This window comes from Lissotriton vulgaris, chromosome 6, assembly GCF_964263255.1.
Source record: "Lissotriton vulgaris chromosome 6, aLisVul1.2, whole genome shotgun sequence".
NCBI lineage: Eukaryota > Metazoa > Chordata > Amphibia > Caudata > Salamandridae > Lissotriton > Lissotriton vulgaris.
This window is the reverse complement of record NC_141694.1, coordinates 874,036,892-874,059,662: the sequence shown is the minus strand read 5'-3', so window position 1 is coordinate 874,059,662 and position 22,771 is coordinate 874,036,892. Positions and strand designations below refer to the sequence as shown.

At 41.8% G+C, this 22,771-nt stretch overlaps 1 long non-coding RNA gene across 2 annotated transcripts in view; it reads left to right on the top strand.

Annotated features, from left to right (window-relative positions):
* The window catches only part of LOC147708101 (uncharacterized), a 118,683-nt gene extending 97,439 nt beyond the window's left edge, over positions 1–21,244 (top strand). The window contains exons 4-5 of one of the 2 annotated variants that reach the window (XR_015296637.1): positions 16,554–19,794; positions 20,148–21,244. This is a non-coding gene — a long non-coding RNA (uncharacterized LOC147708101). Of the gene's footprint in view, positions 1–16,553 lie in introns of both variants that reach the window. The other variant, XR_015296636.1, reaches the window with a different exon arrangement.
* Positions 21,245–22,771: the final 1,527 nt, after the last annotated feature.

The following is a 22,771-nucleotide window of genomic DNA, read 5'->3' as shown; positions in this document are numbered from 1 at the left end:
CCTAGCATAACAAATTAAAGCATTTGATAGCAAAACATAGCATAGCATAACAAAACAAAACATAGGATAGCAAAACAAAACATAACATACCATACAGCATCACTCGGCACCGCCACAGCATCACTCGGGCACCACAACGTCACTATGCGCTACCACAGCATCACTGAACGCCACAGCATCACTCGTTCGCCATCACAACATCACTCGGAGCCACCACAGCATCAATCTGTGCAACCATTCAACAACACCGTGTTTAAATATGTTCTCTCAATGTTTTCAAGCTTTATTACAAGTGTAACAAAAAGATGGTAATATTTTACTTCTGTTCTTGGATTTTCGTCACAATAAAATACACTGAACATAATCTTCACAAAAGTTATTTACAAAAGTTTAAGCTATTGCCATTATAAATTACAATAACTTTTACTTAAGTATTAATTATTAAAAACAAAAGCCATTGTTATTTGTAATATCAATACATGTAAGTCACGTAAATACAACACATATTGCATTACAAATGCTATAGGTGTCACATTTGCGAAAGTTATAACAATTGGCATTGTAAATGACAAAGCTGTTAATTTCACTGTTTTCAAAAACAAAACATAAATAAAAAATTTGTCATTCACAATACCAATAGCTCAAACTTTCCTAATGCGAGACCTATTGCATTGTAAATGCTTGTTTACTGATGCCTTTGAGGCAGGGGAGACACCCAGGTCACCTGGCCATCCTCTGGTGTCCACAATAATACAGCCTCTCCGAAGAGCATAATCTCTGTCTTCCTGGCATTTAGTTGGAGGAAGTTTTTACACATCCACTGAGAGATTGCTAGCATGCCGGCAGAGAAGATGGTCCAGGCTGTTGTGGAAGACTTATCAAAAGGGAAGGTAAGCTGGGTATCATCCGCGTAGGATATTGGCACAAACCCATGCCGTCATAAGATCGGCCAAGGGAGCAACATAGATATTAAATAAGGCAAGGCTTAGACAAGATCTCTGAGGTACTTCCTCGGTCAGCTTCTTGGACTTAGACCTACAAGTCCCAGGTTGACTGTCTGGGAACAATAAGAAAGGAAGCTAGTCATCCACCGCAAGGACTCTCCTTTTATGCGATATTCCTCTAGTCACCTGAGCAGAATCTGGTGGTCGACCGTGTCGAAAGCCGCAGCGAGATCGAATAACACCAGTAGAGTGGATTGTCCTGTCTAGTGCTAGCCTAATGTCTGTGACTGCCACTAGGGCTGTCCTTGTACTATGTTTAGGCCTAAAGCCTGATTATTACACATCCAGGCACCCTGACGGTTCGACATGAGCTGATAGATGCTTATTAGTATGCTTTCCAAGATTTTGCTCTGGAGCTAAGGGCGTCCTTCGTGTTTCTAGTTCTGAGTGCCAGACTTCAGCTGAGTCCCCTGCATCTGTGACTCTCTATGGTCCTAGTACTCGGGCAGTTGTGAAGGCAAACTGATTGTCTCTCAGATCCCAATCCAGTCTCTTCTCTGGTGGTGTCATTACATAGATTCCCATAAGAATAAATTTGAGATGAGAACTCGTTCTAGTTTTCTTACCAAATTAGTTTCAGACTTCATGTCAAACTATTTCTCTTGCAGCTTCCTTCCAGAATCCATTCTCTCCAGCAGAGTTTAACATGTTTACCTCACTAGAACTAAAGACAGACAATTAAATCATCTCTTTATTTACATGTGTACCCACTACAAACGCTCCATATCTAGGTGTATTGAATGCTATATTTTGTTCTGTCATACCAATGCTAATAGAACCTTACCTGGTAGTTCCCCAAGCCGATCACAAAAGCGGTCCAGCAGCTGCTCCTACCGACCTAAGAAATGTGTCCATGGCTCTCCTCTTAAGTGGCCACTTAGAAGTTCGTACATCCATTTAAATGACATTAGGCCTTATTTAGACTTTGGTGGATGGGATAATCTGTCAAAATGTGACAATATCCCATCTGCTGTTTTGCAAGTGCAAAAGGCTATAATGCTCTTATAATACAGTGAACGGATATATTTAAAAAATACTTTATTTATCATTTCGTAGCAAGCAAGGCAGCGAAGCAAGTTACTATAATTGCAAAAAATTTAATCATTTGCATAAGGTACAATTGGTTACCCAGAGAAGGGGGGGGGGAGAAATCGTAAAGTAGAGAGACACAGGTTAAAAGAAAGTACATAAGATATCACTGCATGTCATACAGGAGGAAAGAAGAAACGCTTATTGTTATTCATACATTAATGCAAGTAGGTGCCAAGATAACATATTGCACTATCCCACAATTATACTGACGAGGCATTGCTGGTAGTATCGGTCATTGACAACAAATAGATCCAAACAGGTTCCCAAATATCTTTGGGCCTAGATGTAATGGGTTGGAGGGTAGCGTAGAGTTCGGACGTAGTGTCTCGATGCGATAGAACCTTCAGCCAGGCCACCTCGGTGGGGAGGGGCCCCAATGTAGCAAAATCTGTCTCTTGGCCAAAAGTAGGGCTATAGCAGTAAAGCAACACATCTCCAGTACCAAAGGTTTGACTTATCCCAACAACGCCAGTAGGGGGTCAGGTGAAAGTGGTTGCTCGATCATGAGTGAAAAAGTAGAAAAAATGACCCTCCAAAAGGAAGCTTCGTATGTCAAATGGGAGAAGTCTGTGCGGCACTTCGAGCACTGGTATGATGTTGTAGGGTCTAGCTTAACCAATGCAGCAGGGGTGGTGTATGCTTTGTGTAAATATTTATAGTGCAATATTTAAAGCCTATGATTCCCTGACACAAGCTTAGTTTGCATGCAGCAATAATACCAGACCGTATGCAGGAGTGTAACGCCCATATCATGCTACCCAGGCTTTATCCACTTCTGAAAGACTTCAATCTAATGGAGACATGGTATAGTTTAGAAACCAAGTGGCTGTTCTCGGGGGACGTAATCAGCAAGGTAAGTGGAGCAAAATCCCTGGGCTCAGACGGGCAGGCAGGTAGCATCGCCCGAAGTGAGCTGTGCAGCGCGCTTAATGTATACCTGTCCATAATCAACAGTCGATCAGACTTCGCCATTGCAGAGTTGGCCTTGAGGACTCCCTTTTGGAACAGGTTGCCCAAAACTTGCACTCTATGTGCATCAAGCGTACGCTTTACCTGGCGTTGGAGAGCTTGTGGTGGCAAGGGTTACCCCAAAGAGGGATGTGCGGAGAATATAGAAAGTTCCCGTCCAGATACCCCATGAGTCTAGACCACGCCCAGCTAGTAGTGGCCAATGTTTGAATTGTGCAAGGATCACGCGGCCAGCGAATGGATATCTGACAGTCGTGAGAGTATGTTCTCTACCAAACTCTAAATAAGACCTATTGTTTTTCTTTAAATTTCAGAGCAGAAGTGAAACAAGCTTCTTTTTGAGGAGCTAGTTCTGTTTTTTGTTCTGTCTTTTTCTCCTCCCTTTCTAGTCATGGGCCTGATACTGTTTACTGCGTATTACTATAAATGAAGATCGTCTGGAGGAGAAAGAGTAGTTCTTGTAATCGGAGTAATTCTCCAGGGGAATATTCATTTTAGTCCTAAGAAGCCCGCCCTCGTGCCTGGAGAAGAGTGAGATTAACTACAGTTCCATCATGATCACCGTAAAAGTGAACTGACTCAACTGCCACTGACAGGCATGCTATGATACTGGTTGTATGACATTCCTTGAAGAAGCAATGACCGTTTCAGTCTGTAGCCAATTAAAGTTACACTGACCTTCTGTCCTCTTATCCTTCCTTTAAATAGGTTTGCAAACGATGTTTCCTGTCACTACAGCACTAACACTGGCTTTTTCTGACTTTTTGTAATTGTATTCTTTATTAACGAAAATGAGTCAATTTGCCAGTGAAGCCTTTAATAGGCTGCCAACAATACACTGCTTTAGAAAGAAATGTTTTTCAAACAGAAAAATGTATTACTTATATTTTGTAAGCAAGTGCTCTGGGATTCGGTGGGAAAATTCAGAGTTTATGATTTATGAGGATTTTCTAGGAGGAGAGCTAGGGTTACAGGTAAGTAACTAGGAAGCAAGGTATTTTACAGATGATTAATTTGTGATTTGCAAGATTCCAGTTCAAGCGGAAGTGAGGAACACTTAATTATATTGTGTGTTTTTCTTGTGGAGAGAGTGTTGGGGTACAGACTCCAGGAATGAAACTAGAGGTGGTTAGTGGATGAATTTAAAGCCAGCAGCTCATATCTACCAATGAAACTGCGGAATCATCAGGAGAACAGTTTTGGTGTTTATGCTAAAGTACACGATACCATAGCCAATTAACGATAACTACAAAAGAGTAGAGTGGTGCAATGTGTACGCATATTAGGAGAGCCTCTTGTTTGCCATACTTTGCCCCCTTCAGTGCAGTCTTGAGATGTTAGACATCCGTAGAAACTTTAGCCGCAATTCGTAAGGTAAAGAAACCATCATAATAGACACTTGCTTGCATAAACTTTTATAGTCGTGAAAAGGAGAATTACAGCCTAATGATGATTTATGAATCTAATAAGGTAAAGACCACTGAGAAGTATCTCTGGCCATTGGAAGAGTATTTTCTTTTGTAGCTGTAGAACAGAGTCGGTGACCATTGTGTGGTGTGAAACCAGTGTATGGCTAGCTTACGCAAGCAGCTGTTACTTGTTGCTGCTGTGCATTGCGACAAGTATTCATGAACTGACACACAGGCCTCATCACTCAACCAAACATGCTCACATCTAGATGCGGAAAGCAATTTAAAATTGTACATGCCTTGATCATGAGCACAGCCAGTGTAGTTGTCACTGTAACGCTCTCACACTAGACCGTATGCGAGTATGTATGGCATCCCGTTGAACTATTGGAATATGAACGATTAATTATATGTTCAAATTATTGGCAAATTTATAGAAGACTTTTATGTAACTAATATAGCCGGATCACCATTAAACATAGTCTGGTGAAAACATAAAAGGATCAAAACAAACAAGTGGAATATCGTTCACCATGTAACAGATTACTAATGCTCATAGGCTATAAGACAACTACTGGGAAAGCGCAACAATCAAGTTGAGGCAGAGACCTTACTAGATTGTTATTTTAGACTGTTGTCCAACCTAATTATTTTAAATTGTTTTTTAGCCAATTGTTTGAGTTATTTGTTTTAGGTTTTTTACAGGTTATGCCAAAATAGCCACATCTAGCATATCGCAACCACCTCTTTTTCTGCTGTGGCAGAGTAAACAATATTGCTGATGAAAAAAATAGAAAAACACATTGATTGATGTTTGATGGCTATAGGGCGTGAGAAACTCGCCTGCTGGGAAACAAGGACTACTTCTATAAAACGTGTGTTCTGAGGGAAGGAACATTTAAGCGAGTTTGGATGAAATACCCATAGGTGATGGCGATGGAGATATATTTAACATGTCGGTGAAGATGCTTGAATGCGTTGAGAACACACACAGTTGAAACTTCTTTCAGAGAGGCACGCAGGGGTTCCTGGGCCCAACCGTGCTGATGGAGACCTTTTACTCCTGATGACCTGAGGCCTGACCTACTATGGATCCTGTTCAGCTGGGCCTTCTGCTCTTTACTCTCAGTGGTAACGGTGGTCGAGCACTCGAAGTTCCCTAGATTTGATTTGGAGATGTAGAGACAGGTTAGTGAAAACAGCTTGTAACTCAAAGTTCAAACCGTATCAACAATAAATAAATGTCCAACCAAATACTTGATTTTAGAAGAAAAGGGTGTATTTTATTTCCAACTCTAAACATGCAAAAGCACAGTCCCACTTGAGGTTGGGGCCCTAGTTGTTGTCAGTCAAATTCCTATCCTACCCTCCTTCCTGTAACTTGTTCAGTTATTCACCATTCACTGGTGACTGCATCCATGAAATAAACACTTCAAGGCCGTACTCATGAGTTCCCTGTGACTATTCAGGCATTTAGTCAAGTGTCTGTGGTGCTTGTGATACCAAACCCTGCTTGGAGACGTCTGGTTTCTCTCTGTTCACACAGCAGTGTCAGATGGGTATAAGCCCACCTTATGGAGTGGTGTGGCTGGCTCTCCCCAGTGATCAGAATAACTTTTAGCTTTGAAGAGATGCAGGTGGGAAATGATTAATTCCTTCAGCTTCCGACTGAAGTCCCACGAGGGATCATCGTCCTCCTTGGCATCCACCTAGTCCTCGCAAATCAGTCAAGGCAGATCTTTGTGTGGCTAGGCCAGCTGGTTGCAGCCTCACTCCAGTCTGGGGCAATGGCCTCCAGTCTTTGATGATCTGGTCCCGGCTGCCCCTCCTGCTGCACTACCTACCAGATGCAAAGTAGACTCCTAAGGTGCAATCGTCCACACTACAGTGGCCCCTCCTTGCATTTGGGGTCGCAGCTCAGGTGTTCAGGAGTCCTGGCATGCTGGTCAAACAATTACTTCAACAGTGATTTCCATTTGCTTGTATTGGCTAATTTTGACTTGTTTATCATTGACTAAATTGATCAATTTTAAATTTACATTTAGATGAGGCAATGTTAAGAGAGGCAGTGGTATTGAGGGTTACCGGTCTTCCACATCCTGTCAAGTTACAGGAAGATAGTTGTCCACCTTGCTTGTAACATCGCTGGATGCCTGCCAGTTTAAGAGCATGCTGCCCCTGAGGGCAGTCCAAAATTCATGAACATACTGGAAGGCATTGAACAAGTCGTGTTCTTATAAAATTATATCTTGGTGCACGATAAGAACAGAGTAGCATAATCAAATATTTTGAAAAGTGTTGAAAATATTAGAAGAGTCTTGAGACATGATAAAGCAAGGTGTGAAATATAATTGTACTGAAGAATGCCAAACATCTTTTATCATTGTAAAAGAGGAGACAACAATAGTACTCACATTGAGATACTTTGATGTAAGTAGGAAAAGTGTACTTATGATAAACTGAAGAAATTAAGTGCTGTGTTTCAGGAAGATAATGTGGAAAAGAAAATTAATCCGTATCTGGGTATTCAGTTAAACACTCAGTTGGACCAGACTATTGGCGCATTGTACGTGTGTTTATGCACGAGGGAAGTGACAAGGCTACCCCAGAATTAGCAGATAGATGAAGGCTTGGGAAATTGTAACATTTCTGTTGAGTGTCTTCTGATGTTAAAGAACAGGACTGCTGACTGTGAATAGTTCTGGGGGGTAGACCCATCTATGATGTAGGTGCATGGGAGTACTTTCAGATGTTGGGATACAGTGAGTAGCAGATGGGGTTGTGGCCAATATTTTATAAACTGTTGCAGTCTGAGCAGTGGTTTTGGAATGCTTGAGAAAGGTCTTATGTGCTTGAGGGCAAATCTGCTCAGAGGTGATGGGTTCCTTCAGAAGGTGTTATAAAGAAAAATATCACACAAAGGACTCTTGGGAGCAACCTGTCTAAGGCTTTGGCAAGAGCAATAGGGAAGGCCAAGAGTAGATAAAATGAAAGAGGAAGTAAAGAATTGTATTTCATGTGTAATGATCAGATTAGAATTGGGTGCAACACCCCTTTTTCTCCTGTTGTAGTTGAACCGTGGTACAATGTCAGATTGAAAATGTCCTTTTTAGGTCTCACCTGAGCCAGCACGCATGCGCTGCTCTGCAAGGCTTTTAGTAAAGGCTTTAAACTCTAAACACACGCCCATTCGTGTGATTTTTTTTTTTTTAAACTCTCCCGCTATTGGCCTTTGCATGCGTCTTTCTAAGAAAGACCAAACACAGTTGGCCCAAGGAAGGTGCATGTCCCACCTTCTCTGTCCCCTGGCCTAGTTTGCTCGGGAGATGGCAGCGGCCCGCACTGTGCCTGCTGCACATTCCTTAAATTCTTTGCCGTGCGCGCACCACTCGCTGGCTTTTTTTAAATTTCCTTTTAGCGCGCATTCCCGCACAACTTTCTGGCTTGTTAATTAAATGCGGTCAATATTGCTGACCCGTCTTTGTTCTAGTTCTTTAGTTGGGGAGGAGCAATTTTGTAGAAACAAAATTGTTGGCTATGGCTTTGGCAGATTTCTAATCCGGCTACCCCGCTTGTTTAATTTATCAACGAATCTCTGCATATCTCATCCATAGACCTCATGAGCCACAGAACACAAGAGCTGAGACTGAGCCATACAATCAAGTGGATGATATTCTCTTCACTTGGCAACAATATGAAATAAAGATTCTCAGGTACTCAGCTCCTTTGTTGAGGAGAATGGGGGCCTAGCATCCCGCCAGGCAGGCTTCCGGCCTAGACACTCTACCGAGTCCGTAGTGGTGTCGGTCCTGGACAACCTCAGGGAGGGCATGGACCAAAACCAACATCAGGCCTTGGTGCTCCTTGATCTCTCCGCCGCTTTCGACACGGTGGACCATTCCATCTTGCTGTCACGTGTCAGAGCGGCGGGAGTCGGGGGCTCGGCCCTGGTCTGGCTTTCCTCCTTCCTGAGGGACCGCACCCAGGCGGTTCGGTTGGGGGACTTCTCGGCCGCCCCATTGAGGGTCACGTGTGGTGTTCCCCAGGGTTCTTCTCTTTCCCCTCTTCTGTTTAACCTCTATATCTATCCTTTGATTTTTGCTCTCCAGCAGCTGGAGGTCACCATTTATAATTATGCGGATGACCTCCAGCTCATCTTTAATCTATCTTCTTCTCATTCTATTTCCAATTTCCAGTCTGTTATGATCTTTATCAGGGACTGGATGAACTTCAACCACCTGAAGCTGAACCCTGACAAGACCGAGCTGGTTCTCACGGGTGGTTGTTCCAGTCCCTGGAACTCTTTGTTTTGGCCTTCTTCTTTTGGGCCCCCCCTACTCCTTCTTCCTCAGTTAAGACCTTAGGTATCAAGCTTAATAATCATCTCACCCTTCACTCACAGATTAATTCTGTTGTTTCTTCCTGCTTTCTCACCCTTCGTACTATCCTCACTGTCTCCCGCTTCTTTTCTCCCCTGGCACTTAAGCTGATCATGTCCGCCTTGGTGATACACCGGCTGGACTATGCGAATGCCCTCTACAACGGCATTCCGGCGTACAGTCTGCGGAAACTCCAGCTGGTCCAAAACCTGGCGGCTCGATTAGTTTATGGCCTATCACGTTCCCATCACTCAACCCCTTTATTGAAGGCGCTTCATTGGCTGCCTGTTAGGGAGCGAGCCCTATTTAAAATAGGTTGTATGGTCTTCCAGGCACGATGGGGCTCGGCTCCCGCCTTCATCTCCTCCCTGATCAGGGAGTACACCCCCACCAGAGAGCTGCGCTCTTCGTCAGTCATTCCTGCTGGTCCCTCGCTATAAGCGCAAAAAGTGGGGAGGGGCCAATTTTTCTACCTTGGCACCCACCTTCTGGAATTCTCTCCGCGACCAACTAAGATCAGCCACGCATTATCTTCCCTTCCGGAAAGACCTTAAAACTTTTCTTTTTAAGCAGGCTTTCTCTCTGTAAAATTGCTTCCACTTTCTTGAGTTTGTGGTTGTCATCTTTCTCCTCTGGTACCCTCCCTTCACAGCGCCAAGAAACCGCCAGGTGAATGTTGCGCTCTATAAATATTTTAAATTCAAAGATTCAGAAGCGCGTTCTATCTTACACATCACCGAATCATACGCGCCTTTAAATATCTTTGGCCCAGAAACGTGTAACCCTGGGAGTTTCTTAGACCATTGAGGGTAGCTGGCTGAGGAAAAAGTATTGTTTTTGTGATTAGCACTGTACTTCCAGATGTCCATCCTGCTGATAAACATTTTAAAAGAATGGTGATGTAACATGGGCACACTGCTCTATTTCATCTCTGCAGACAATTTCTCGCTTTATGTGTTTATTAGGACAAAGACTGAGCTTGATTTTACTTGATTCTATGAGTTGTGAAGCAGAGACTTGTTTTCTGGGTCACGGAACAGCTTTGGTGGCTTGACGTGTACCCAGGCTACAATTTTTGCAACAAATGTGAGTTTTACTTTGAGATTCGGACTGTGTGAATGATTGATGCCGGCTGGATATCATACGTACACTCTTAGAGGTGCAGCTAATGAAAGAAGACTCAGGCGGACAGTCACTAAATAGTTAAGAAGCAAAACATGTTTGAGGGCCTAGGGTTTCGATTTTCAGTACACTTTGTGTGGGTCCTCACCAAATACCCACCCAATTACTAAAATCATTTCATGTAGTAAGCCAACGTAAGGCAACAGCCACTTTAGCGATGTCAGTAATCCAGCGGTATGGCGAGACCACATAGTACAGCAAGGTTAACCGTTCATTGATTTTGACTTGCCCCACTCCCATGCAGCCCCTGCGCAAGCGTCCCCAATATCACACAACAAAAACGTATTTGTCACTCAGGCGAGTGGGGAAATAACGCCAGCTTCGCACATCTTTTACTAAGTGTTCAAAGCATGCGCAATACCCTGGCTAATAATTCAACTGGAAGGTGTTCGTTTTAAAAAAATGTAACGTTGTTTAGTAGTAATATTCCTTAAGACATAGTTTTCGTGAGGTTTGTGTTTTACTGCTTCGAATTCCACTTATGTCTTTTTTTGATATGTCCCTATTTTAGATGCCGAGTATACTAATACATTAAATGTAATAGGTGAGTGAGAAAGTATATGCGAACCCCAAGTGAGTTATAATTTAGAAGAATAGTTCATGTTAGTTTTCATCAGGCATTCGAGGCACTTGCCAAAGTCTGTTAGTGATTGGGTTACTTCCCGGCATTTTCTTTTTTAATAAGGTTTCAAAACACCGTTTTTTTCCCCACCATGACTGGTGCACATAACTTTTATGACATTTTATCGGTGATATATATTAAATTCTCGTATTGCTGTTTGAGTCACTGCCACACATCATAAGAATTAGATCAGTGTTTTTATTTTTTTTCTCTTGCAAAGTTTCGGTGGTGTAATGCCGAGCGTGGGGACTTTAAATGCTGCAAAATGCTAGTTAATGTTCACTTGACTCGTTCATTTGCACCTGAATAGCCCGTGTCACCATTTGCCATCCCTGTTGCTGTGTTTGACCTCTTTTGCCAAACCTGCATGTTTAGCCGTCAATAATTGCATTCTGGGGCTTATAGCTTCACATTTTTGATAAACGTTTTAGCTCAGGCGTGCAATATGTTGCTGCCTACTGGAAGATGTTAACTATGGTGGCTACGAGTATTATGACAGTTACTTCTATACTCCATTGATAGTGTAACGTACCTCACAAGTTGAGATTGAGCGGTATTAAACATTTGGTGGTGCATGTGGCACCGTGGGGAAAGTTTTGAGATGGAAAACATTCTTAAAACGACGAGTCCACGCCTCTAGGGCTTCTCTAATGGTGGCGGGTCCTTTCCTGAAGCCATCACAGAAGGAGTGTCCACCTTTTGAAATCCATGTTCTCCTGAAGTGTCCCAGATTTACATGTTTATGCAATAAAAGATTGGTTTTCTGTGCCCCAGCGGCTGACAGCAGGTAATTGGCCATTTCAGGCGACAACCTCCAGAATAATTTTGTGAACATTAAAGTGAACAGCTCCCAAGGGGAATCACATTATATAACAGAGCTGCCTGCAGCTTTGTGGTGCTTTAAAGCCATGGCCACGTGACCGCAGTGCACCTTTAGTCTACTTCCCTAAGGCTCTGAATGCTGTGCAGTGCGTGCACCACCGTAGGCTAGTAAAGGCGGGGTCATCTATTGTTGGGCGGGCAGGTTTCATGACCGGGCCTCGATATAGTAGAGAGAGGCAAAGTGCTATTAAAACTCAGCTGGCACGGTTGGTTGCTAGGCTCAGAACCTGCTGGAGATGCAGCGTTATCACTTCTCAGCGAGGTACCAACATACGTCTCCCCAGTTGCCATGGTTTCCATGTAGACTGTGCCCTCGTACAACGCAAGCGATTAGGTTTGGTTGTACATTCACACCTTAAATCTGAATCAGTGGTGTTCGCATCAGCTCTGCTTCTCAGCGTGCAAGGGCTCAGTGTCAGACACTGATTTGCTTGAAGTGCATTTCGCACATCAGACTTGGAAAGGTCGCAAAGTCTTTTGTCTGAAGGGTGTTAAAGGCGAAACAGATTCAAAGTTGTTTTGTTTTACTGCACTGTTTCTCCAAAGTCAGTCTGCAATAAGACTGACTAACAGAAACAATGGGCGGATATTTGGATGCCTCATCTTGTCGTAGCTTTCAATAGTTAACCCTAATAATATTTTATGTTTATGTCAAAAACACAACACCTGTCCTGTGGCTAAATATCTCTAAATTAATGTAATCCATTCCATGGTTTTTAGTAGATACAACATCCCATTTCTACTCTAGCATCTGTTTGGTGACGTGACTGACCGAGGGTCTCTACCATTCGGGCTAAAGTCAGTTCTAGAAATGTCTTTGAACAACTGATGAAAGAGTTTATTCATATTCATGCAAACTAGCTTGATTTAAAAGCTACAGTCATGGACAGAAAGTGGCACCAGTTAAAAACAGGAAATTTTATTTTGATACACGCAGTGTTTTTAGTTTATAAACGCAGTGTTTACTTTGTTTGCCTAAACTCTGGTTTTTAGAATGTCATGTCTTTTGTCTTTCGGAAGCAAATATGCTCCAATGACGGCATTATTATTTGGAACTAACCACTTATAAGGTCCCAAAGGCAAGACCTATTTGGCTATGCCAATGCTTGTTTAGTTGTAGCAGTCTTGAGACATCTCTTTTAATGCTGGTGTACCATTCTATCAAATGGATTTTTCCAAGTGTGTTAGTAGTTCTGAACTAAAACAGTTTGGGAGTTTTTAACCCCTTCGGTGCTCATGACGAGCTCAGCTAGTCATGAGGCACGGTGCTCGTGTGCTCATGACGAGCTGAGCTCATCATGACCACACCCAAGATCATTATGGCCCAGCACAGGAGAGGAATATCCTGCGCAGCCAAGGTGTTAAAGAATGAATTTGTGTATGACAGGATATCAAATCCATTGTCCGACAATGGGGTTCAAATTCAACACCCACGATGGCAGAAGGGGTAGATGCCCCTTCGGATCACTCCCTCATCATCTGTTTTTGCTATGCTGGGAACTGTCCACCATCATGACCACAGTCTGAACCCTGCCAGGATCCAGTATGGCCCTACCTGCAGCAGACCTACTGAAACCTGCTTGTAATGCTCTGCCCTCTACAGATGCTGGATCCTGTACTCTATCCTGGTCACCAACCGCTCAAGATTGCTTTGCGCCCTCCTGCAGTGGACTGGATGCCTGGTGCACCTTGGCCTGCCTGATGACCCAGTAAGCTTGGACCGCTTGCACCTGGTTCTGGACTCAGAAGGCTTGCCACATTAAACCATGTATCCAACACTACAGTATCCTGGTTTGATATTTGTAATTTTGGTTGGGGGTGCGCGTATAAAAAAAAGTCCAAAGAGAGCGATACTTGTATGCAAAAAGTTTCTTCTTTATTTATATATTCTTTTCATAAAACAGCTTCTCATTATCAAACAGATCAGCCAACGCGTTTCTCTCCCTCAAGGGGAGTGTCCTCAGAGCATATAAGTTTATAAGTTTCTCAAAAATTGATAAGTAAGGTATATTGGAGTTCAACGCCCAGTATATCTCGGACCAGGGATGAGAGTAACGTCAGTCAGCCGTGGTCTTGACCTATCAGTATATTTGCGTTATTTTATATTCAATTGGACAATTGGTTTCACACGTAAAGTCCTTGCAGTTCTGACTTTTATTGCACAGTCGAACATGTAGACATGCAAGGATGCACGGCGGAGTGTGGTACCCCCGTAATAGAGTTCCTTCGTCGACAGTATATCGAAAGCACCGGATTATCAATAGGTCTGTCTTTGTTTTAACAGATCCTCGGGGGAATACCAGCTAGTGCTTCCTCCTGAAGTCGGCGAGGTATGGTGTGCTCTCTTGACCCCGTCCCGTTTATATAAGGACGTGTTTCTAGTTCCAAAAAGTAAGTAACGTGGAAGTCCTGTGCGAAGTATCCTGGTTTGAGTCATTCTTGCTAAAGTATTCCAACTAAGTGAAATTGGGACCATTCCTGTCCAAGACCACAAATATCGGCTGTTGAGTTCCCCAAGACTCCTTTCTGTCACTCTTTTACATGGCACCTCTCAACGCCATCATGAACTCCTACCAGATTGGCTTCCACATATATGTAGAGGACATACTCTCCAGCTCCTTCCTTATTTTGTCTCCCTGCCTCACCTGTGTTCACCAGTGGATAGAGAACTGACTGAGCTTCAACAGCATGAAAATGTAAGTCTTACTGCTGGAGCAAGTCAATCTCTCCCCCTTTTCCCAGGCCGATCGAACTGGGTCCCGCTCTAAAGCTTGTGGATAAAGTTTGTAATCTGGGAGTGTTCTTTGATAGTGACCTATCATTCATTCCCCCCAAACAAAAGATATCGACCAAGCAGTTTTGCACAATGTTCCACTACAAAGAGGCCTTTGCTACGCTGCACCCAAAAAATGGGCCTGATCAGTACAACAGTACTGTTGTCTCTGGACCATTGTGACCTACTTTACACTGGTTTACCGAAGTCCATTTCAAAGCTTTGAAGTAGAAAAATACGCTTCCTACATATTGTTCGACCTGCATAGATGAGAACACTTCACACCTGCCCTAAAATCTCCCCTCTGACTACTAGTAAAAATGTGAGCAACCCTAAAGGCCTACTGCATAGTACATAAGGCACTTCATGGTTGTACACCCAACTACCTCACAAAGCTGTACACTCTCTATCTTCCACCCAGGAACCGAAGATCTTCTAACAAATGGCTTTTGACAGTAAACCGAACCAGATACAAGACACTTGATGATCATTGCTTAATGGTGCAGGGACCACCCTCCACAACATCTTTAGACTGCTACATTGGCAGGCATTTCATCCATGCCCTATCTAGTACTTACTACTTGGTTGTATGCCAGATTTTACTGCACTGCGACTCGCAGAGCTCTCAAGGCTAATATTTGGTAGCACTCTACAAAAATCTAAAAAACATAAATAAGTTTTAGCCCATTTCAACGAAGGACCAAACTTATCTACTGAGTTGACTTTTTTGTAGCAACGCTGAGTTGAAACGTGAAGGAGAGGTTAGAACAGTGGGTAGTTAATCCATTCAGGATTATCAGATTTCACACCAGATTTTGAAAAGGCATAGCTGTACGGCACAAGTTCCTGGCCACATTAGGCTAGTAAATCTTCCTAAAAGGGTGCTGCGTCTTTGCTATATCTTTTGATGATGATCACATAAACGTGCATCCTAAGGCTTTCCTAAACCTATACTTAAAATGCTATGGTTGAATTAAAAAAACTCGGAGGTTCTGAAAATGCCATTACGAACAAACTATGCTAGAAAGACCAACAAACTAGGCTAGAGACAAGGGGGTGGGACAGGCTTACTCTCTTTTCCTGCTGTTCAAATATGTTATATTTTTGAGTAGGAGAACAGTTGAGGTTCATATGTAAATTTCCCCCAACCCAGTTAAGTGTCCTAATGCATCTCTTGATTGTAAATTCACACAGTTGGATTGTAGTGGTCATTAAACAAGCTCAGATATTACATATAGTAAAACGAATGCCTTCATGATGAACTGTGGAAAACCTCAGATTATAGGATTTGATACACACTGAAAGAGATAGCAAGCTAGATGTGTTACACTTGAAGTTTGTGCAGCCATATACATACCTGCATGTAGTACTGGTCTCTAACTTAGATCGGCATCCGTTTTGGAAAGGCAGTAGAAAGATGTTCTTCCCATGGCAAAGGCATTAGATAGTTACCATAATTAAAGAGAAAATAACCTGCTCCCCACATAATACCTAATAGTGCTAAAATAATAACCCTAGTGATAAATGGGCTACCAGTTTTTATGAGTGACTGCTAGACTTTGATGAAACACCTTTGCTTCCTGAAGTTTCATAAATATTCTGCTACTAAGAGTGAGCTAGGTTTCACCTCAACTGTTGAATAAGAACTTGTGCTGTGATGATGTGGGTATACAAAGGGGAATATATTTAGCAGAAGTTGTATTTCGCTCAATATAGAGACTCTTCAAATGGTGGTATCTTTTGAATCTATGAATTAATTGTGATGGCCAAATTGGATAAAATGGGTGCCAGTGATTTACTGGCTCAAGAACTAATTAGTTGTCTGAATTCATTAAAGACCGGTAAAAAGCAGTGATCAATTAGGTACAAGATTATTTGTCTGTTAACGAGAACTCGTCCCTGAAACTATGGTTGGTAAATTTAACACTTGGCAAAATGCACAAATATATTGTACAACTGCATTGAGTTGAAAAGTTGACTATTCTAGAGGCGTAGGCTAAATACTTTTTTACATCCTGTATGTAATGGTTGCATTTCTTATGTAGTCCATAACATTTTGAATATTCTAAGCGTGTAAATAGTTTGTGTCTGAAACTAAATCCAATTATGTGCACCAACCCTAGCACTTGTTTAAAGTAACTTTTGTTTGTGCAAATGCACCAGTTTGATCTCTTTAAACCAATGTTGTTCTGACATTTCAATACATGTAATATATAAATATGCCCTTTCTTTTACTTGTAGGCTTAAATGTTGGTTGGAAGATATTTTTCACTGGACGGAAGTGAGACTTGAAGTTATGGCAACATTTACATTGATCTTAGTCTTCTATTTTCGAACATTTTGAGTAGGTGGGAACTCGCTACTTCGTTGCATGGCAAGAGGAGTAAGCTGCACTTTGAAATGCAACAGGAACACTCTACTTGTCGGAACATTGCCATGGTTCTTGATGATCTGTCCACTCCTTCTCTCAAATGAGATGTTTATGAAAGAAATGGGTCTGAAAGTGGAACAAACATTGCACTGACTGTGGCTTTCACTTATCTTAAACATTATATCTTAAGGTTTCTCTGGCAGATGTAAAATTTACAGCATTACTTTTTTGTTTTCCCCAGAAAAACATTTCAGGTTTTCTGAAGTGCAAACGATCATTTATAGCCTCTATTCGTGCTTTCAGTTTGTATTCTTTTAATGTTATTAATTACTGTCGATGAATGAGACTGCTTCAAAATATTGCAATTAGGTAAAATGACAGTAGTTGCCAAACAATAGGAATCGTATTTTGACACGTATGAGAAATCGCACAAGTGCATTTGTAAAATATGGGGGAGGTAGGTCATGCAAATAACTGGAAATTTTGAATCTATTTGTGCTATGCAAAACTGAAACGTTTTGCAGTAACAGTTATGTGGCATAGGTACAACAATAAAAGAGGTGACTAAAGTGAAAGAAAAGTCAAACTCCCACAAAACTAAAAAAAAAAGGCTTTTCAGGTAATATGACCTTGTGGGGAATACTTTGTAGAAGATTGGAAGCCTTGGCAGATACTGCCACCTCAATTGACAACATTGTCTAGCTCTTCTCTGGTGACAGTAGGTGGAAACATTTTCCCATAAAGAGATTTAAATTGGTAATGGGCCCAGAAAGCCTTCTTCCAGTTTAGGTAATTAAGCAATCTGAAAAACAAAGTAGTAGAATAGCTTTAAGCAAGTGTCTCATAAAATCCTTGGTGGGACAGCTTTTTGAGAGGAATTTTAAAATGGGCAAAGCTGATTTCGTTCATGCTCATCGATTTTGATCAAGATGAGTAACTGATACGTACTACACTGTATTAAATAAAAGCTTTTAACTAATATACAAAACAAATTATATATTTTTAAAGTCTTAACAGTCTTGTATTGCTTCCCCAGCCTGTGGAACAAGGTTGGGAAAGTGACTGTCGGCAAACAAAGGTTTCAGGTAGATTGGGAAAAGTGATAGTAGGTGGGAATTCATGTCCCTTTCAGCCTTAATTGACTACTTGTATCTTTGAAAATAGACCAGAAGGGCGAATACGTGGCAACACTAAAATCCGCAACAATATTTACACCCCATAGAAATACATCCAGCTACTGATGTGACTCACAAGCTTAAAAACATTTTAATATGCCTGAGATGATGACCTCCCTGGATTTTAACTCATTTGCTAAAGTCTTCAGTCATTATCTCAGCTTTTCTTCATTGATCATTTAAGTATGGGCTAAGATGGCCGAGCCTTGGTTTGCAGTATACCAATCCATTTTATTTTATGATGAATCGAAAATTGATTCATGGATAGGTTCCAGGGGAATGTGAAGACATGCTTTCCAGATATGTACCTTTGCAGGAGGCTTTGCTTGGTCTCCTCTCTAGTTTGGTGTCTTTATCTAGTTTACAAAATCCACATCTAGCAGTACTCTAATATGGAATACACTACTTGGGAAAATATTTTTTAAATATATCTGTCCTACCTTAGATACAGCATGATTATCATAATCTAATTGGCAATGTTTGTTTATAGATTTCCTTTTTGTGGTTCTACAGAACTCCATCCATTAACGTTACTGGTCAGGAGTGATACTTTACCCTTTTCGGGATGAGCTTGTTAAATTAGTTTTGGAAGTCAAGAAATTAACCCTTTACTAAACCAATTTTCCCTTCAAAGACAGAAGGATGGGGAGTTGGAACTGTATTTCTTGGCGAATAAGAAAAAATACTCCTAAGGAGGTTGCCCCTCATTTGGGATTTATTCCGTGCACAAAGCTCTACAAAGCACTTACAACAAGGTGGCACAAAAAAAGCAGCGCGTATGTTCAGAGTTGGACTTTTTATCTAAAGCACTTGCAGCCACCTTTTGGGGGAAACATTGAGTTTCCTCTGAAAAACACAACAGGAAGGACCAACACAAAACTATGCAATAAACCGTGCGGAAATACAATTCCTATGAAGTCGTGGTTAATCTGCCCTCCTCACCGGTGACTTCTTAACCGTGAAGGAAAAACCTCTGGTTGACAGCCTACCCATTGCCACCGATTGGACAAGCTCTGTAGACTATGACCTTGTCAGCGACCACTTCAGAGATATCCCTCTTTCCACCAACAACATTGATGGCACCATGCACAATGGGGTTTTTCGTAGCTACCTTATCACCCATCAAGATGACTGCAAGCTTGCACACTAACGGGCACATGCATCAACATTTCATTTTGCGATTCTTTATTTGTGAAAAATAAGGAATCGCAAATAAAGAATCCCAAAATGAAATGCATCATTTTTTTCTTCTTTTTTTGCAATTCGGTTAAAATCGCATTTTTTTTTGAATCTCAGGAATAATGCGAATTCTTATTTGCGAATTTGCATTTTGCAAATTCTCAAATTGCGAAGTCGCTTTTTGATGCATTCTAATGACATCACACCCAGGAAGCCAGGAGACTAATCACACACACAAGTAGCCTTGTTCAAACTGGAGGAGTGGCAGTTGGCAATTGGAGCTCTGCTTGCAGCAACTGGAGGAGTGTGTTGGTGTGCTGTTGAAGCTGAAATGGCGTCAGAAAATGCTGTTGAAGACCTGCATGCCAGAAAAAGGAAAAATAATTCAGTGATCAGGAGCTGGAAATACTGATAGAAGAGGTCACTTTGAGGTAGGACCAGCTTTTTGGAAAGCAATCTCTGAAAGTTCCTGAAGGAGTAAAGAGAAAACTTTGGCTTGCAATACAAGCCAAAGTGAATGCAGTGGGGGTCGCCCACCGTGATATTAATAATCTCCAGAAACGCTGGTATGACCTGCGCAGTCGTGCCGATGAAAGAATTGCCAACCGGATAAAGGCTGCAAAAAGGACTGGTGGAGGCACACCCAGGGATCGACCAAATACCCCCCTTGAGTACATGGTTGAAGGAACCCTTGCAAATGAAGCAGTCATTGGAGTAATACAAATTGACACCTCAGAGCATGCTTGCCCATCTCAAGGTAAGAATACATACATGTTTTTTTAGTGTAAATGTGAGTGTAAGAGACCCCTAATATTTTCCAAGGTGCTGATTAACAATCCCCCACATGTATATTTTAGTGTGTGGGAAGTAGGAGTTCAGAATGACACTTTTAATGAAAGAAGCAACGCATCATGGGAGTCGTAGTCCATGTAACTTTAAAGTAAGAAATATTATGACAATGATTTAAAAATTCAAAGTACCAAATCAACACTGTTGGAATAGGAGACAAGCCATGATGCATGTGTTTTTATTTTCAAAATTAGTTCATTTAATGTCACAAAAAGTGCAAAATGTAAAAGTAACATACTGTTTGCACTCTCTTAATCATAGATGCAGAACAGGACACTCATACCAATGCATTTCCAGAGACATATACTGAGGAAATGCAGAACACAGCAGAAATAAATTCAGATACTTCTTCACCCACTGTACAGACAAGAAATCAAAGAAATAGAGTGCGCCTACTGCAGCACTCAGACAGTGATGAAGACCCAAATGTCCATGTTCATGACCAACAGAGTGCTGAAAACCCTGCAACCTAACACACACAGCTAAGAAGGCGTAATAGGATCAAACAATTTTTTAGGCGCAGGGCACGTCCATCACAACACAGATCATCCTTAGAAGGTGACAGCAATGCCAGTGTTGTAGAGTTGAAGCTGCTGAAAGTCCAACGCCTACAAGGGGAAGACAGAAGGGTTATGAAGGGCAAAATGATTAACATCAGTAACGATATTTGTGCTATGAACAATAGTCTGACTCAAATGACAGAGGTTATTGAAAAAGCATATATGGCGTCATCAGAGAAACTTGACCGGATGGCAACAGCAATGGAAAGAATGTGTGAAGCTATACAGGCACAGCAAGTAGGGAGTGCCAGTAGGCACAATAGGTCCGTGGCCAGCATGCAGGCTTACAGCAGGGCAATGAATCGTCTGTCCAGCAACACTGCACAGCTAATCAAGCATACAGTTGGCATGCAAAAGGAGATGACACAATGTTGTGGGGAGATTTCCAGAGGAATGATGTCACTGAAATAAGTTGTAGATGAAATGCAACATGAGAAAACAACTGGAAACTTACTACCACTGTGGGGTAGTGATGTTTACTCACAAGTTAGTAGCCAAGCTAAAACTAATCAAGCTGGAGAACGCCGTAGCTCCAGAAAACAAGACCATGCAAGCAGCATGCCTATGGGTGGTGCTAATCTTACAGGCAAGGCGTTAGGGGTGTGAGGACGCAAGAAATGAATTTGAAAATACTTGCATGCCTTTTGAAGGACATCTGAATATCAATGCTTTGCTATGACTGAGGAAAGTAAATGCAAAATAATTTACTGTTTGAACCATGCATGCATGAAGATGTCCTGAGTACCATGATTCCTTTTTGAATTAGAAAAAATAAAAACTTATAAGTTTGGCACAAGACTGAGTTGCATAGTTCTTACCTCTTTTAAAAGTAATGTTGAGTTATCTCTGCCCTTCTTCTCCTCCCCTCTGCTGCGTCAGGTCCATGTAATCTTGGTTGTGGTTGTTGAGGCTGGTTGTCCATATTAGGTAGTACATCCTCCAACTCCAGTTCTAGCCCTCTCCTAGTGGCTAGGTTGTGTAGCATGGCACATGTTGCAACTATTTTACAGCAAACATCTGGACGATATTGTAATGCTCCGCCTGTCTTATGAAGTATGCGAAACCGAGATTCATAACACCAAAAGTCCACTCTATGACATTGCGGGTTGCTATGTGGGCATGGTTGTACTGCTGTTCTTTGCGGGTTACTGGATTGAGATAGGGTGGGAGTATGAATGACCTCACAGCATATGCACTGTCACCTATGGAATGGGGATATGGGAGACACAAAGTATGAATATAATGGGACAGCATGGTACAGAGAGAATTAACAATTATTTTAAATGTATTTACCTAGCAAATATCCATCTCCAAATTCTCCTGCAAGCAGTCGTGTGTGGATGGCACTATGTCTAAATATATAGGAATCATGGGCACTTGCAGGGTAACTTGCAACTAAATCAGTGATGATAGTTTTTGAATTGCAAGTTGCTTGAATGTTCAGAGAATGGTAACATTTCCGGTTGCGGTAAATGTACTCCTTTTCAGATGGGGGACAAATGGGAACATGTGTGCCATCTATACAGCCAATGACATGGGGAAAATGTGCCATGTTGTAGAAGTCTAACTTTGTTTGAAGCAATTCCTGCTGTGTGCTTGGAAATGTAATATGATGCCTTATCCTTTGCAACATGGCATTTAGAAAATCTTTGAAAAATCTAGAAAGGGAACTCTGGCATTTAGGAAATCATTGAAAAATCTAGAAAGTGAACTCTGGTACACACCACCAGCAATGGCTATGTCACCCTGAAAGGTCCCCGAGGCAAGGAGGTGTAGGGAACACAATACCTGTACATGGGTATGGCTTGGGTCCTAGGTGTTTGTCTCTGCAAGATTGGGTCCAATTCAGCTATCCAGTCTAAAATGGAGTCCGCATTTAGCCTATACTTATCATAAATTTCTGTCTCTGTCTGGCCTAGTAAAGTGACGCGCACTCTGAATATTCTTTCATGGACCATATTTCTCCTCCTTGCTGCTGCTCTCGACCTCAACCTACGTGCCAGGACAATGACTGCTGCCATTCTGGAAGAGTTTCAGATGCATTGTGGAACCCCTTAAATGCACTCCAAATGAGTTTCACCTGCATTTTTTTTAATTACCACCTGGTCTGACTTATTCTAAAAATAAGAATTCTAAATTGCGATTTTTCATGTATGCTCTTTTTTACAAATATTTAGCAATTCCTTCTTTTTGCGAAAATACACTTTCACCATGATGCATCCCAGAAGTTGAATAGGCATTCGCAAACGGACGAATTATGTGATTCGCACCGTTTGCAAATGCAATTTACATTGATGCATGTGCCCGTTAGATTCTGGACAAAAG